Source organism: Tamandua tetradactyla, chromosome 2 (assembly GCF_023851605.1).
Source record: "Tamandua tetradactyla isolate mTamTet1 chromosome 2, mTamTet1.pri, whole genome shotgun sequence".
Lineage (NCBI taxonomy): Eukaryota > Metazoa > Chordata > Mammalia > Pilosa > Myrmecophagidae > Tamandua > Tamandua tetradactyla.
The window spans coordinates 134,674,719-134,691,115 of NC_135328.1; the positions used below are offsets into that span (position 1 = coordinate 134,674,719).

The 16,397-nt window shown below is 43.4% G+C and overlaps 1 long non-coding RNA gene across 3 annotated transcripts; it reads right to left on the bottom strand.

Annotated features, from left to right (window-relative positions):
• Positions 1-261: 261 nt before the first annotated feature.
• LOC143673953 (uncharacterized) lies at positions 262-12,399 on the bottom strand. Of its 3 annotated transcripts, none has more exons than XR_013170786.1 (4): positions 12,210-12,399; positions 5,994-6,374; positions 3,798-4,178; positions 262-1,985 (listed from the first exon to the last, which is right to left on the bottom strand). It is a non-coding gene; the product is annotated as an uncharacterized LOC143673953 (long non-coding RNA). The 3 variants fall into 3 exon arrangements; XR_013170785.1 differs by having other exon boundaries at positions 2,829-4,178; XR_013170784.1 differs by lacking the exon at positions 262-1,985 and having other exon boundaries at positions 2,766-4,178; positions 12,210-12,387.
• Positions 12,400-16,397: the final 3,998 nt, after the last annotated feature.

Below are 16,397 nucleotides of genomic sequence, written 5' to 3' on the forward strand. Positions count from 1 at the left end.
ATAATCCCATGAAATCATCTCATCTCATCTTTTCGTCCCGTCTCGTCTTCCCGTCTCATCTCCATGTCTCATCCCACTGTCTTATCTCAATGTCTCATCATTTCATTGTCCCATCTCATCATCTCATCTGATCATCTTGTCTCATTGTCTCATCTCATCGTTTCATCTTGTCTCGTCTCATCATCTCATCTCATCTCATCATTCTGTCTCATTGTCTGCGTCGTCTCCTCATCCCGTCTCATCATACCATCGCATCATCCTGTCTCATCGTCCACCTCGTCATCCCGTCTCATCATCCCATTTCGTCTCACCATCCAGTCTCATCATCACATCTCGTCATCCTGTCTCATCGTCCATCTGGTCATCCCATCTCATCATCTGCCTCTCTCCAAAGGGAACCTTGTGGGACACTGGGGAGAACACCTTTTTCTTGGCACCACCCTCTCCCAGCATGGCTGCGGCACCCTGGCTCTGGGCCACCTCTGTGGCACAAGACCACCCCACCATGTGGTGGCAGCCAGGTATTCCCCACACCCCAGGGAATGGGCCCCACTGTCTGCAAGGCCTGAGGCCAAATGACGCTTCCACTGCCACGAGGTGGAAGGACCATCCTCGGCCTTTGGGGAAAACTCACCCTCTCCATGGGCTTGGGTGTGTCCGTTCCCCAGGCCCGAGGCCTCCGGACTTCAGACCTCAGCCTCCATGCTTTTGCCTCTGAACTCAGTTTTCTTCCACGGTGTCCCTTCTCTGAAACCCACAGTCCAGACCGGCAGTGGCTCTCTTTGTACACTATTCCACAGCCCTTTTCATTGGGTTTCAAGGCAGTAGCCTTGCATCATGCCCATCACGCAGACGGCATGTCAAAAAACCCTCCCTGGAGAACTCCACGTCCGATCCTGGATTTCTCTGAAAAGACTGACAGGTTCCATCCTCACAGGGAGAACTACTCTCTGGCGTCTCCGTTCCTGGACGCCCATACTTTTCCCGAACATCAACTTCTCCTTTCTTCCTACCCAGGGTTCAGGCCTCAGCTTATCTCTCTCTGGTCACATCTGATGAGAACGTGAGGAGAAGCCAGTCTGCACTTTCGACATTTCATCGGGAGAGCTCTCATGCTAATTATCCAAGTTCATGGCATCTGAAAATTACCTTCCAGACAAAGCCACTAGGCCATTCCGCCCGACTACATGCTATTGGAAAACAAGGATCGCCTTTCTGCCGGTCTGCAATCGCACAGGCCTCTTTTCTGTCTACAGCCTCATCAGAGGTAACTCTAGAGGCCACATTTCCACCAACAGTTTCTTCAGAGCATTCCAGGCCTTCTCTGTCAAGGTTCTCACAATTAGCCCACATCCTTCCCTCATCTGTTTCAAAAGCCATTCCAACATCTTTGGTGTTTGCAAACTGCAGCAGCTGCACCCCACGCTCCGCTACCAAAATCGGTGCTGCCTTGCCAGCAGCAGGAATGCGATACACCGGGCATGGAATGGTGTTTCAAACGGCCAATTTAATGAGCTGCTAATTGACAGTTCCAAGGCTGAGCAAAGAACCCAATGAAAACAAGTCTATAGCAATTTCAATCGAAGGCATCCAGGGAAAGATACCTTGGGGATCAAGGAGGCCGATGAAGGGCAGGGTTTCTCTCTCAAGTGAGAAGGCACATGGGGAACACACTCAGACTTTCTCTCTCGTCTGCAGAGGCACATGGTGAACACGGTCAGGGTGCCTCTCTCATATGGATGGAAACTCGGTGGGCACGGCGTCATCTGCCAGCTTTCTCTCCCGGCCTCCGGTTTCCGGAGGCTCCCTGGGAGGCATGTTCCTCCTTCTTCTCCAAAAGTCCCTGGCTGTTGGACTCTGCTTCTCGTGGCCAGGTCGTTCTGCTCTGCTCTCTCTGCATCTGTCATGTTCCAAAATGGGTCCTCTTTCCCAGGACTCCAGAACCATACCAAGACCCACTGAAATGATTGGAGTCATGCTGTCACCTAAATGAGCGAAACGAAAACGCCTGATTAAATCACACCTTCAGGGAGAGGATCTGATTCCACTTTCAAACATTCAGTATTGGATGGGAATTATTCTGCCTTTTTCAAATGGGATTGAAATTAGAACACAGCTCGTCTAGGGGACACGCATTCCTTCAAATCGGCACATTTCACCGTTTCGACCCTAAAAAGGACCTGTTTCTCCCAAGTGCAAAATACATGCATTCCATAACCGTATCAGGGAACCTCAGAGCACTTCGCGAGCAACAAACATGAAACACAAACTGAGAAACGAACAAAGTCCTTTCAAAGCTCGTTAGAGCACGGTCTCTGAACGGCAAAATTACCTCTGGCTTTGGACCTCTAAAAACCCAAGACAAGTCATCCGCAGCCAACAGACGAAGGAGGAACAGGCCTGGGAGGCCCATGTGCTGTCCGACAGGGTGGAGGAACATGGGGACACAGGACCCAAGCAGATTCGAAAACCTGCCGGACAAAGTCCATTGGATTTCAAAGTCTGACAGTCATCGGTCTGTGGGGCTTCTGAAAGCACCAGGCCCACCCGTAACAAAGGCCTCTGTAGAGGTCTGCCTCTCTCCAAAGGGAACCTTGTGGGACACTGGGGAGAACACCTTTTTCTTGGCACCACCCTCTCCCAGCATGGCTGCGGCACCCTGGCTCTGGACCATCTCTGCGGCACAAGCCCACCCCACCATGTGGTGGCAGTCAGGCACTCCCCACACCCCAGGGAATGGGCCCCACTGTTTGCAAGGCCTGAGGCCGAATGACGCTTCCACTGCCACGAGGTGGAAGGACCATCCTCGGCCTTTGGGGAAAACTCACCCTCTCCACAGGCTTGGGTGTGTCCGTTCTCCAGGCCCGAGGACTCCTGACTTCAGACCTCAGCCTCCATGCTTTTGCCTCTGAACTCAGTTTTCTTGCACGGTGTCCCTTCTCTGAAACCCACAGTCCAGACGGGCAGTGGCTCTCTTTGTACACTATCCCACAGCCCTCTTCATTGGCTTTCAAGGCAGTAGCCTTTCATCATGCCCATCACACAAACGGCATGTCAAAAAACCCTGCCTGGAGAACTCCACGTCCGATCCTGGCTTTCTCTGAAAAGACTGACAGGTTCCATCCTCACAGGGAGCACTACTCTCTGGCGTCTCTGTTCCTGGACGCCCACACTTTTCCCGAACATCAACTTCTCCTTTCTTCCTACCCAAGGGTTCAGGCCTCAGCTTATCTCTCTCTGGTCACATCTGATGAGAACGTGAGGAGAAACCAGGCTGCACTTTCGACATTTCATCGGGAGAGCTCTCATGCTAAATATCCAAGTTCGTGGCATCTCAAATCTACCTTCCAGACAAAGCCACTAGGCCTTTCCACCCGACTACATGCTATTGGAAAACAAGGATCACCTTTCTGTCGGTCTGCAATCGCACAGGCCTCTTTTCTGTCTACGGCTCATCAGAGGTAACTCTAGAGGCCACATTTCCACCAACAGTTTCTTTAGAACATTCCAGGCCTTCTCTGTCAAGGTTCTCACAATTAGCCCACATCCTTCCCTCATCTGTTTCAAAAGCCATTCCAACATCTTTGGTGTTTGCAAACTGCAGCAACTGCACCCCACGCTCCACTACCAAAATTGGTGCTGCCTTGCCAGCTGCAGGAATGCGATACACAGGCACGGAATGGTTCTTCAAAAGGTCAATTTAATGAGCTGCTAGTTGACAGTTCCAAGGCCGAGCAAAGGACCCAATGAAAACAATTCTATAGCAATTTCAATCGAAGACATCCAGGGAAAGATACCTTGAGGATCAAGGAGGCCGATGAAGGGCAGGGTTTCTCTCTCAAGTGAGAAGGCACATGGGGAACACACTCAGACTTTCTCTCTCGACTGCAGAGGCACATGGTGAACACGGTCAGGGTGCCTCTCTCATCTGGATGGAAACTCGGTGGGCACGGCGTCATCTGCCAGCTTTCTCTCCCGGCCTCTGGTTTCCGGAGGCTCCCTGGGAGGCATGTTCCTCCTTCTTCTCCAAAAGTCCCTGGCTGTTGGACTCTGCTTCTCGTGGCCAGGTCGTTCTGCTCTGCTCTCTCTGCATCTGTCATGCTCCAAAATGTGTCCTCTTTCCCAGGACTCCAGAACCATACCGAGACCCACTGAAATGACTGGAGTCATGCCGTCACCTAAATGAGTGAAACAAAAACGCCTGATTAAATCACACCTGCAGGGAGAGGATCTGATTCCACTTTCAAACATTCAGTATTGGATGGGAATTATTCTGCCTTTTTCAAATGGGATTGAAATTAGAACATAGCTCGTCTAGGGGACACGCATCCCTTCAAATCGGCACATTTCACCGTTTCGACCCTAAAAAGGACCTGTTTCTCCCATGTGCAAAATACATGCATTCCATAACCGTATCAGGAACCTCAGAGCACTTCGCGAGCAACAGACATGAAACACAAAGTGAGAAACGAACAAAGTCCTTTCAAAGCTCGTTATGGCATGGTCTCTGAACGGCAAAATTACCCTCTGTCTTTGGACCTCTAAAAACCCAAGACAAGTCATCCGCGGCCAACAGATGAAGGAGGAACAGGCCTGGGATGCGCATGTGCTGTCCGACAGGGTGGAGGGAACATGGGGACACAGGACCCAAGCAGATTCGAAAACCTGCCGGACAAAGTCCATTGGATTTCAAAGTCTGACACTCATCGGTCCGTGGGGCTTCTGAAAGCACCAGGCCCACCAGTAACAAAGGCCTCTGCAGAGGTCTGCCTCTCTCCAAAGGGAACCTTGTGGGACACTGGGGAGAACATCTTTTTCTTGGCACCACCCTCTCCCAGCATGGCTGCGGCACCGTGACCCTGTGCCATACCTGCCGCACAACCCCACTCTACCATGTGTTGGCATCCAGGTACTCCCCAAACACCAGGGAATGGGCCCCACACTCTGCAAGGCCTGAGGCCGAATGACGCTTCCACTGCCACGAGGTGGAAGGCCCATCCTCGGCCTTTGGGGCAAACTCACCCTCTCCACGGGCTTGGGGGTGTCCGCTCTCCTGGCCCGAGGCCTCCTGACTTCAGACCTCAGCCTCCATGCTTTTGCCTCTGAACTCAGTTTTCTTGCACGGTGTCCCTTCTCTGAAAACCACTGTCCAGGCTGGCAGAAGCTCTCTTTCTACAGTGTCCCACAGCCCTCTCGTTGGCTTTCAAGGCAGTAGCCTTGCATCATGCCCATCACACAGACGGCGTGTCCACAAACCCTCCCTGGAGAACTCCACGTCCGATCCTGGCTTTCTCTGAAATCACTGACTGGTTTCGTCCTCACAGGGATCACTACTCTCTGTCGTCTCCATTCCTGGACGCCCACACTTTTCCCGAACATCAACTTTTCCTTTCTTCCTACCCAAGGGTTCAGGCCTCAGCTTATCTCTCTCCAGTCACATCTGACGAGATCGTGAGGAGAAACCAGGCTGCACTTTCGACATTTCATCTGGAGAGCTCTCATGCTAAATATCCAAGTTCGTGGCATCTCAAATCTACCTTCCAGACAAAGCCACTAGGCCATTCCGCCTGACTACATGCTATTGGAAAACAAGGATCGCCTTTCTGCCATGTCTGCAATCGCACAGGCCTCTTTTCTGTCTACGGTCTCATCAGAGGTAACTCTAGAGGCCACATTTCTACCAACAATTTCTTCAGAGCATTCCAGGCCTCCTCTGTCAAGGCTCTCACAATTAGCCCACATCCTTCCCTCATCCGTTTAGAAAGCCATTCTAACATCTTTTGTGTTTGCAAACTGCAGCAGCACCACCCCACTCTCCGGTACCAACATCGGTTCTGTTTTGCCAGCTGCAGGTATGCGATACACCAGAAATGGAATGGTTTTTCAAAAGGCAAATTCCATAAGTTACCAGTTGACCATCCTAAGGCCGAGCCGATGACCCAATTAAAACAAGTCTACAGCAATTCCAATCGAAGGCATCCAGGGAAAGTTACCTTGGGGATCAAGGAGTCCGATTAAGAGCAGGGTTTCTCTCTCAAGTGAGAAGGCACATGGTGAACACGGTCAGACTTTCTCTCTCGTCTGCAGAGGCACATGGTGAACACGGTCAGGGTGCCTCTCTTGTCTGGACGGAAACACGGTGGGCACGGCATCATCTGCCAGCTTTCTCTCCTGGCTTCCGGTTTCAGGTGGCTCCCTGGGAGGCATGTTCCTTCTTCTTCTCCAAAAGTCGCTGGCTGGTGGTCTCTGCTTCCTGTGGCCAGGTCGTTCTGTTCTGCTCTCTGTGTGTCTCTCATTCTCCAAAATGCTTCCTCTTTCACAGTGCTCCAGAACCATACCAAGACCCACGGAAATGACTGGAGTCATGTTGCCACCTAATCGAGTTAAACAAAAATGCTTGATTAAATCACACTTGCAGGGAGAGTATCTGACTCCAGTTTGAAACATAGTGTACAGGATGGGGATGATTTTGCCTTTTGGAAATGGGATTGTAATTAGAACACCGCTTGTCTAGGGGATACGCTTTCCTTCAAATCAGCACATTTCACCGTTTGGACCCTAAAAAAGATCTGTTTCTCCCATGTGCAAAACTCATTCATTCCAGAACAGTATCAGGGAACCTCAGAGCACTTCGCTAACAACCAACACGACATACAAAGTGAGAAATGAACAACGTCCTTCCAAAGTTCATTATGGCACGGTCTCTGAAAGGCAAAATTACCCTGGCTTTGGACCTCTAAAAACCCAAGACAAGTCATTTGCTGCCAACAGATGAAGGAGGAACAGTTCTGGGATACCCATATGCAGTTCAATAGGGTGGAGGGAACACTGGGGACACAGGACCCAAGCAGATTCGAAAATCTGCAGGACACAGTCCATCGGATGTTCAGGTCTGACAGTCATTCATCCGTGGGCCTCTTGAAAGCAGCAGGCCCACCTTGAACAAAGGCCTCTGCACAGGTCTGCCTCTCAACAAAGGGAACCTTCTGGGACACTGGGGAGAACACCTTTTTCTTGGCACCACCCTCTCCCAGCATGGCTGCGGCACCCTGGCTCTGGGCCATCTCTGCGGCACATGCTCACCCCACCATGTGGCTGTAGTCAGGCACTCCCCAAACCCCAGGGAATGTGCTTCACTCTCTGCAAGGCCTGAGGCAGAACGATGCTTTCACTGCCACCAGGTGGAAGGCCCATCCTTGGCCTTTGGGGCAAACTTACTCTTCTCCACGGGCTTGGGTGTGTCCGCTCTCCTGGCCTGAGGCTTCTTGACTTCAGAACTCAGCCTCCAAGCTTTTGCCTCTGAACTCAGTTTTCTTCCATGCTGTCCCTCCTCTGAACCCCTCAGTCCAGACTGGCAGTGGCTCCCTTTCTACAGGTCCCACAGCCCTCTCATTGGCTTTCAAGGCAGTAGCCTTGGATCATACCCATCAGACAGACAGCATGTCCACAAACCCTCCCTGGAGAACTCCTGGCCCAATCCTGGCTTTCTCAGAAAACACTGACTGCTTCTGTCCTCACAGGGTGCACTATTCTCTGGTGTCTGCCTTCCGGGAAGCCCACACTTTCCCAGAACATCAACTTCTGGTTTCTTGCTAGCCAAGAGTTCAGGCCTCAGCTTATCTCTCCCCGGTCACATCTGACGATAATGTCAGGAGAAACCAGGCTGCACTTTTGACATTTCATGGGGAGATCTCTCATGCTAAATATCCAAGTTCATGGCATTTGAAATTTACCTTCCAGACAAAGCCACTCGTCCATTCCACCCGACTAAATGCTATAGGAAAACAAGGATTACCTTTCTTCGAGTTTGCAATCGCACATGCCTCTTTTCTGTCTACGGCCTCATCAGAGGTAACTCTAGAGGCCACATTTCCACCAACAGTTTCTTCAGAACATTCCAGGCCTTCTCTGTCAAGGTTCTCACAATTAGCCCACATCCTTCCCTCATCCGTTTCAAAAGCCATTCCAACATCTTTGGTGTTTGCAAACTGCAGCAGCAGCACCCCACTCTCTGGCACCAACATCGGTTCTGTTTTGCCAGCTGCAGGAATGCAATACACCAGAAATGGAATGGTTTTTCAAAAGGCGAATTCAATAATCCTATATGGAAATAGGACTGATTTTTAATCAACACTGTAGGAGTATATCAGATCATTTCTAGTTTTTATTCTTACAAGTATTGTTGAGCTTGACATCCTTTTTCCTGGTGAACATATAGAGTAGGATTTTTCTAGAATATGTAAGCTAGGGATTGGAACTGCTGGATACAGAATGAATATATTCACTTTAAGTGTAATGCCCACCTCCTTCTCCAGGGTACTGTGCCAATTTATACTGCGGTTTGCCTTGTGAAGTTCCTGTTATGACATTACACCAAACTATCACTCTCTGGGTAGAGTCAGCCTTCTTACTCTTTGACAACTTGTTGGGTATATAAATTCATAATTCATGATACGAAATTACACCTGCCAGATCACTAATAAGAAATGAATATGCATGTTCGGTATTTGAACTTTACCTTTGAAAAATGTCTGATCTGTTTTTTGCCCATTTTCCATTTTAATTATTTACTTTATGAAATAACTTGTATGATGTTCAACTTCAAAAACTATTTGCTGATTTCTGAATGTGTGATGAGCATATTTTCAAGTACAATGGGGATGAAACATTAATGAAAATATAGAGAAATACTTATCCTCCTAGGGCTTATATGAGAGTACATAGAGACACAATAATATATATATAAGCAGGGTGGCAATGGCAGCTCAGTGGCAGAGTTCTCACCTGCCATGCCAGAGACTCGGGTTCGCTTCCTTGTACCTGCCCATTCGGGGGGAAATATATATATATATATATATCAGCAATTTATGTTACATTAGATGTGAGAATGGGTTTGGAGAAAAATAAAGTGGAGGAGGGAAGACATGAAGTTCTGGATGTGAGGAGTGCAACTTTAAATGGGGTATCATGAAGTCCTTATCATAGGAAAATTAAGGAAAGTTTCAACTATTTATGCATTCTAAATGCCTGCCTATTTCAGTTATATGTGTTACAAATATCATCTGTCACTTTTGGTCCATCTCTTATGTCTTTATTAGGTGTGAAATGTAATACACATCTGCATAAAACTCTTATGGAATATGGCATTACAAGTGCTAAATAATTTTTAATATAGTATTATAAACTAAGTCAAGAAATAGAACATGATTGGCTCTGTAAAAACTTGTATTTACTATTTTTGCCTGATCACAACTTCTTTATGCTGAAATTTCACCACTCCTTAATATTCATGTCATTTGATCTTTGCTTTTCCTTATATTTCATGACTAACATACGAATTTCTAAAAATGCAGTTGAATTTTGTCTGTTTCTGACCTTTACATAAATGTAACCATATAGGCATATTCTTTTGGTTTCTTTTGTTTAGTATGTTTCTAAACATTTAACAAGTTTTTCTGTAGCTGCCTAATATTCCATAAAGAATATCACTGTTTCTCCCATCTACTGTTAATAAACCAATGTTTGGCAATTATAAAAAATAATGCCCTAAGTATTATTTTATGCATCCTAGAGAGTATAATCATGACTTTTTCCAGATTATACAGTTAGGAAAAGCATTGAATGACTATATGGTATGCATAACTTTTAAAAATTATTGTTTAGGGCATTCAGATATTTTAATTCTTCTGTGTCAATTTTGGTAAGGTTTTTTTTGTTTTTATTTTCCTGTTTTTACATGTACACAAAAACATACATTCTTTACATACAAACATTCCATACATGGTGTACAATCAATGGCTCACAGTATCATCATATGGTTGTGTATTCATTACCATGATCATTTTTTTGAAAATTTGCATCACTCCAGCAAAAGAAAGAAAAAGAAAAACTCACAAATGCCACACCCCTTACTTCTCTCTCTGACCATTAGTATTTCAATTTACTGAATTTACTTTAACCTTTGTTCCCCCTATTGTTTATTTTTCATCCATATTTTTTACTCGTCTGTCCATACCCTTGATAAAAGGAGCATCAGACACAAGGTTTTCACAATCACACAGTCACATTGCAAAAGTTATATCATTATACAATTATCTTCAAGAAACATGGCTACTGGAACACAGATCTACAGTTTAAGGACCTTTCCTCTAGCCACTCTAATCCTCATAAACTAAAAAGGGGATATCTACATAATGTGTAAGAATAACCTCCAGGATAACCTCTTGACTCTGTTTGAAATCTCTCAGCCAGTGACACTTAATTTTGTCTCATTTCTCTATTCCCCCTTTTAGTCACAAAGGTTTTCTCAATTCTTTGATGCCAAGTCCCAGCCCATCCCAGGATTTCTGTCTCATGTTGCCAGGAAGGTTTATATCCCTGGGACTCACATACCAAGTAGTGGGGGGAGGGCAGTGAATTCTATTGCCATGTTGACTTAGAGAGAGGCCACATCTGAGCAACAAAAGGGTTTCTCTGGGGGTGACCCTTAGACCTATTTTAACTAGGCTTAGCCTATCCTTTCAGGGATAAGTTTCTTTGGGGTAAACCCTAAGATCAAAGTCTTGGCCTATTGATTTGGTTGTCCCCACTGCTTGTGAGAATATCAGGAATTTTTCAAATGGGGAAGTTGAATTTTCCCCCTTTCTCCCCATTCCATCCATTCCAAGGGGTCTTTGTGAATACTTCTTTATTCACTGTTCATATCACTCTGGGATTTATCGGGGCATCACACTAACCTGGACAAACCAACAAAATCTCATGCCCTATTCAAGGTTCCATGTACTTATGGTGTTCAATTAAATTGACCATACAAGTTAAATTAGGAAGTGCACTAGTCAAAATATAAACTTTGCACCAAATAAACATTTCTCCCTTTAGCCTCACACAGAAGTTGAAGTTATAAAATATGAATGACTATCTATTTTCAACTCCCTCAATACTGACATTCCTTTGTTCTTCCTCATGCAAAAACATTTTTTTAATTTGTACATTTAGTCACTATTATTGTACACTCTAGGCATTCCTAAATTATACCATCTCAGACTTTATCATCTACATTTTCTCCTGATTTCATATGTGCCCCCAGCCCTTCTCCCTCTATCATTCTCACATTCAGCTTCATTCAGTGTACTTATATTATTGTGCTACATCAGGTAGTATTGTGCTATCCATTCTGAATTTTTACCACCAATCCTGTTGCACAATCTGTATCCCTTCAGCCCCAATTACCCAATCTCTACCCTATTTCTACCCCCTAATAACCTATGCATAACTTCATTTTAACCTGCTAATATCATCCTGACTTCAAGTGGCTCTACCAGTTTATATTTCCACCATCACTGCATGAGGGTCTCCCATATTCTACCTCTCACCAGCACTTGGCATTGCTGGATTCGTTAATCTCATCTCTTGGGTAGCTCCCTGTTTTATTTCACATTTACCTGAAAATTAATGAGACTGAACATGTATTCAAGGCCATTCAGATTTCACTGAAAGTTCCAGTTCATACTCTTTTGCTCATTTTTACTTGGGTTGCCTACCTTTTTCACACATTCACTTACAGAAGTTCTTTATAATTTCAGGATGCTTATCCTTTCTAGGCTACTTGAACCCATTCTGCCACTCTGTGGCTTTTCTTTTCACCTATTTAATGATAGCTTATATGAACAAAATTCTTAATTTTAACATAGCCAAGCCTATTCTTTTGGTGCTTTTTGTATCTTTTGGCCTTCTAAAAATAATTCTGGAAAATAAAGGTGTTCACTTCAGAGTTAACTTTCTGAAGTCTCCTTCCATCTGCAGGATTCTGTCTGGCACTGCTCAGTAACCTACCTGGGTAACTCTAGTTTGAGAATTGTTCCTCTAACAACCACAGCCCTTTTCTTTGTTTCAACTTCAAAACCACCTCTGGTTTGAAATGGGAACAACTGAGAACTTAGGTCAGCTAAATGAGCCTTTTGGTTTCCAAAAGTGGAAGAAGACAAAGCTTCCAAGGCAGCAACGTGAAGGTCTCATGTAAACTTCCCATTGCTTTCAAACACTCCAGTCCTAAGAATGTTCAGTTACTTTAGACTCCTGAAAGAAAAGACTAAATATTTAACTAAATATTTAACATAAACTCTAAATAAAGTATACAGGTGTAAAGGCAAAATTTAAAGGAAATATCTTCTATAGAGAGGTATACAGGTAAGTCATGCAAACATGCTCACCCACTAAGACAAGGTGGCTGTAGTTCTCTAGCATCACATCTCTGTACAGGGTCCTCTGGGCAGGTCCCAGGAGCTACCACTCCTCCTGGGTTAACTCCACAGTGATGTTCTTGAATGATACTGTCTGTAACAAGACATCTCTGTTCAATCTGAAGGTCATACTTAGGTTTTATAGAAAATATACAAGAAATCTATTCTTATACTATTTACTCTAAACAGCATAAAGCAAATGATTGTAAGGGATGCCTATTCTAGACTTAATTTTATCTTATACTCTGTAGGAACTCAATTACAAAAAATACTTTTACCATATTATTCACTTGGATGTATTTATGAGTTATGTACATGTATTGTCAATAAATATATTAGAAAAGTTATGTTTTTAACTCTTATTTTTCTAGCTCATATAAAATATAAACAAACTTCCTACAATCTTCATTCCAAATCCCAACAGATTTCCTCTGGCATACTCTACGTCAGGGGTCAGGAACTTCTGTATGGGCCCATGGGCCAATTCCAGCTTGCCACTATTTTAATATAAATAGAGTTTTATTGGAACAGGGTGATGCCCAATCATTTACAAAAGAGCAGAGCTGAACTGTCCCATCAGAGACTGTATGACTCTTCAAGCTGAAAATATTTACTGTCTGACTCTTTACAGAAAAAATGTGCCAATCCTTGGACCATACAATCCAATTCAAAGAAGGGCTGTCTGGTTACATTAAAATCACAACAAATAAAATATTTCATATAGAGTTATCTGTAGACTGAAAAAAAGGACGTAAAATGATGTACCATGTGAACACTAATGAAAAGAAAGTTGATGTGGGTTACATTATTATCAAAACAGTAGGTTTTAAAGTAAGAAAGAATTATGAAAAATAAAGAGGAACAGTTTATAATGATAAAATGTTCCCTTCAACAAGATAAAGCAAAGTTAAATTTGCATGTAACTTTCCCAAATATATAAAAAGAAGCTCACATAAATAAAGTAGACAAATCCACAGTTTTTTGTGATTTTGATACAACTCTCTAATTCATGTAAAATGTAGACTAAAATAATTAATAAGGATAGAGAACAGGGGTTAGCAAACTACAATATAAAGGAAAAATCTGGCCTGTCACCTGTTTTGTAAGTAAAATTGTACTGGAACACAGACACGTTCACTCCTTTATGTATTATCTATGGCTGCTATAGTGCTTCAATTGCAGAGTTCATTAGCTCCAACTGAGACCAATCCTTGGAAGAAGTAAGCATTCTAACTTGTGAAATCACAAGTCAATATATTATTATTGTTGAGCCCACTAATTGTCTGCCATTTGTTTTAGAATCTAGTAAACAAAAATGAGAAATAAAGGAAAGTATGAAGACAATGTGTCACTAAATAAGAGGTTCAATAAGGAGATTCTGAAAAAGAACCAGCTCATTGGGCTCTCACCTGATCCAAATGGCAGAGTGAAAAAGTTTCAGGGCTGACTCCCCAAAGAAGCTTTGAACAACTAGTAAGAACTTGCAGAAATGTGGTTCTCAAAACTCCAAAAAAAAAGTTAAAGGACTGCAGTAATAGGGTTTCTGCCAAATCAAGAAAGACTACTTGTGGTGCCCTGGCTGGTCCCTTTCCCTCCCTTACTGGCCTGCCATGGAAGAGACCTGCACTCCCAGTGTGGATCCCTGACCCTCATTTCAGAAGGAATGGAGTAACCCTTGTGCTCATGCAGGCAGCATGTGTGTCTGGCCTAATCTGTCTGTTGGTGGCCTGAGGGATTTCTGTCACAGAACCTATCCTATGTACAGAAAGTTCCCACAGAACATTATGGGAGGCAGTCAAATGTTGCCTCTTAGGAAAAGATATCACTGGCTTGGACATACAGAGCAGTGCCTGGGACTGTGAAGAATCTGTTTCCTATAGAACAGAGGACACTGCTATCCTGTAAAAGGAGAATTCCTAGGATCAAATATGCATGCCCCAGACCAGACACCCATGCAGAAAGGACCTAGGAGGTCCCTATGCTTTGGCTTGGAGTTATTCTCTAAACACTCTGTGGATGGATAAACTCTAATGGAGAGCACCCAAACAGATCAATTTGCAAAGATCAGGAGGGGGATTTTCATTTTTCCTTTCTTTCTTAGCTCCTGGCATTCAATGAAACTTCTGACATAAAACTAGCTAGATACAAACATAAGGAATATATGTTCAGGGTCTAAATCCCAGCAATAACAGCTTAAAATAAACCAAAATGTCCAAGTTACAACAAAAGATTTTTTTAAATACAAAGAAACAAGAAGTTATGGTCAAGTCAAAGGAGAAGATTGGAAACCATCAATGAGGAGATCAGACCTGGGTATTCCAGATGAAGACTTTAAAGAGAAGTAATGGTTGAAAACTTCTGAGATTTAATGAATATATACATCCAAGATGCTCAATGAACTTCAACCAGGATAAACATAAATAAACTGAAACTGCACAACATTACAATGAAAATGTTGACTTACAAATATAAAGAGAGAATTCAGAAAGCCAAAAGACAGAAGCAACATGCCACATACAGGGGAGCCTCAAGAAGATTACGAGCTGATATTTTATCAGAAGGCATAGATGCAAGAGGGCAGTGGGAGGACATATTTCAAAAATCATAACCAAAAAAATTTCCAACAAAGAAATCTATAACTGACAAAATTATCTTTCAAACACAAGGAATTATTGGATATGTGAGGGTAGTTCAGTGGCAGAATTCTCACTTTCCATGCGGGAGACCCAGGTTCATTTTCTGGACCATGCACTTCCCCAAACAAACAAACAAAAGCAACCAAGAAAAATTTAAACAAATGATGCTGCAACAGTGGGATACTCACATGGAAAAAGAATGAAATAGGACCCCCACCATACAGCACACACACATATACACAGACAAATGAGGGATTACGACATCCCTAGATAAGGAAAAGGTGAAGATTTTATTACTACTAGACCAACTCTACAAGAATTACTAAAGGGAGGTCTGTACATTGTAAGAAAAGGACACTAGACCTCACAGAAATAAAGGAGGTAATAACAGGATACTATGAACAACTTTACGCTAATAAATACAACAATTTAGAGGAAATGGACGGGTTCCTGGAAAGACATGAACAACCAACTTTGACTCAAGAAGACATAGATGACATCAACAAACCAATCACAAGTAAAGAAATTGAATTAGTCATTCAAAAGCTTCCTAAAAAGAAAAGTCCAGGACCAGATGGCTTCACATGTGAATTCTACCAAACATTCCAGAAAGAATTAGTACCAACTCTCCTCAAACTCTTCAAAAAAATCGAAGTGGAGGGAAAACTACCTAATTCATTCTATGAAGCCAACATTACCCTCATACCAAAACCAGGCAAAGATATTACAAGAAAAGAAAACTACAGACCGATCTCTCTAATGAATATAGATGCAAAAATCCTCAATAAAATTCTAGCAAATCGTATCCAACAACACATTAAAAGAATTATTCATCATGACCAAGTAGGATTCATCCCAGGTATGCAAGGATGGTTCAACATAAGAAAATCAATTAATGTAATACACCATATCAACAAATTAAAGCAGAAAAATCACATGATCATCTCAATTGATGCAGAGAAGGCATTTGACAAGATTCAACATCCTTTCCTGTTGAAAACACTTCAAAGGATAGGAATACAAGGGAACTTCCTTAAAATGATAGAGGGAATATATGAAAAACCCACAGCTAATATCATCCTTAATGGGGAAAAATTGAAAACGTTCCCCCTAAGATCAGGAACAAGACAAGGATGTCCACTATTACGACTATTATTCAACATTGTGTTGGAGGTTCTAGCCAGAGCAATTAGACAAGAAAAAGAAATACAAGGCATCAAAATTGGAAAGGAAGAAGTAAAACTATCACTGTTTGCAGACGATATGATACTATACGTCGAAAACCCGGAAAAATCCACAACAAAACTACTAGAGCTAATAAATGAGTACAGCAAAGTAGCAGGTTACAAGATCAACATTCAAAAATCTGTAGCATTTCTATACACTAGTAATGAACAAGCGGAGGGGGAAATCAAGAAACGAATCCCATTTACAATTGCAACTAAAAGAATAAAATACCTAGGAATAAATTTAACTAAAGAGACAAAAAACCTATATAAAGAAAACTAAAAAAAACTGTTAA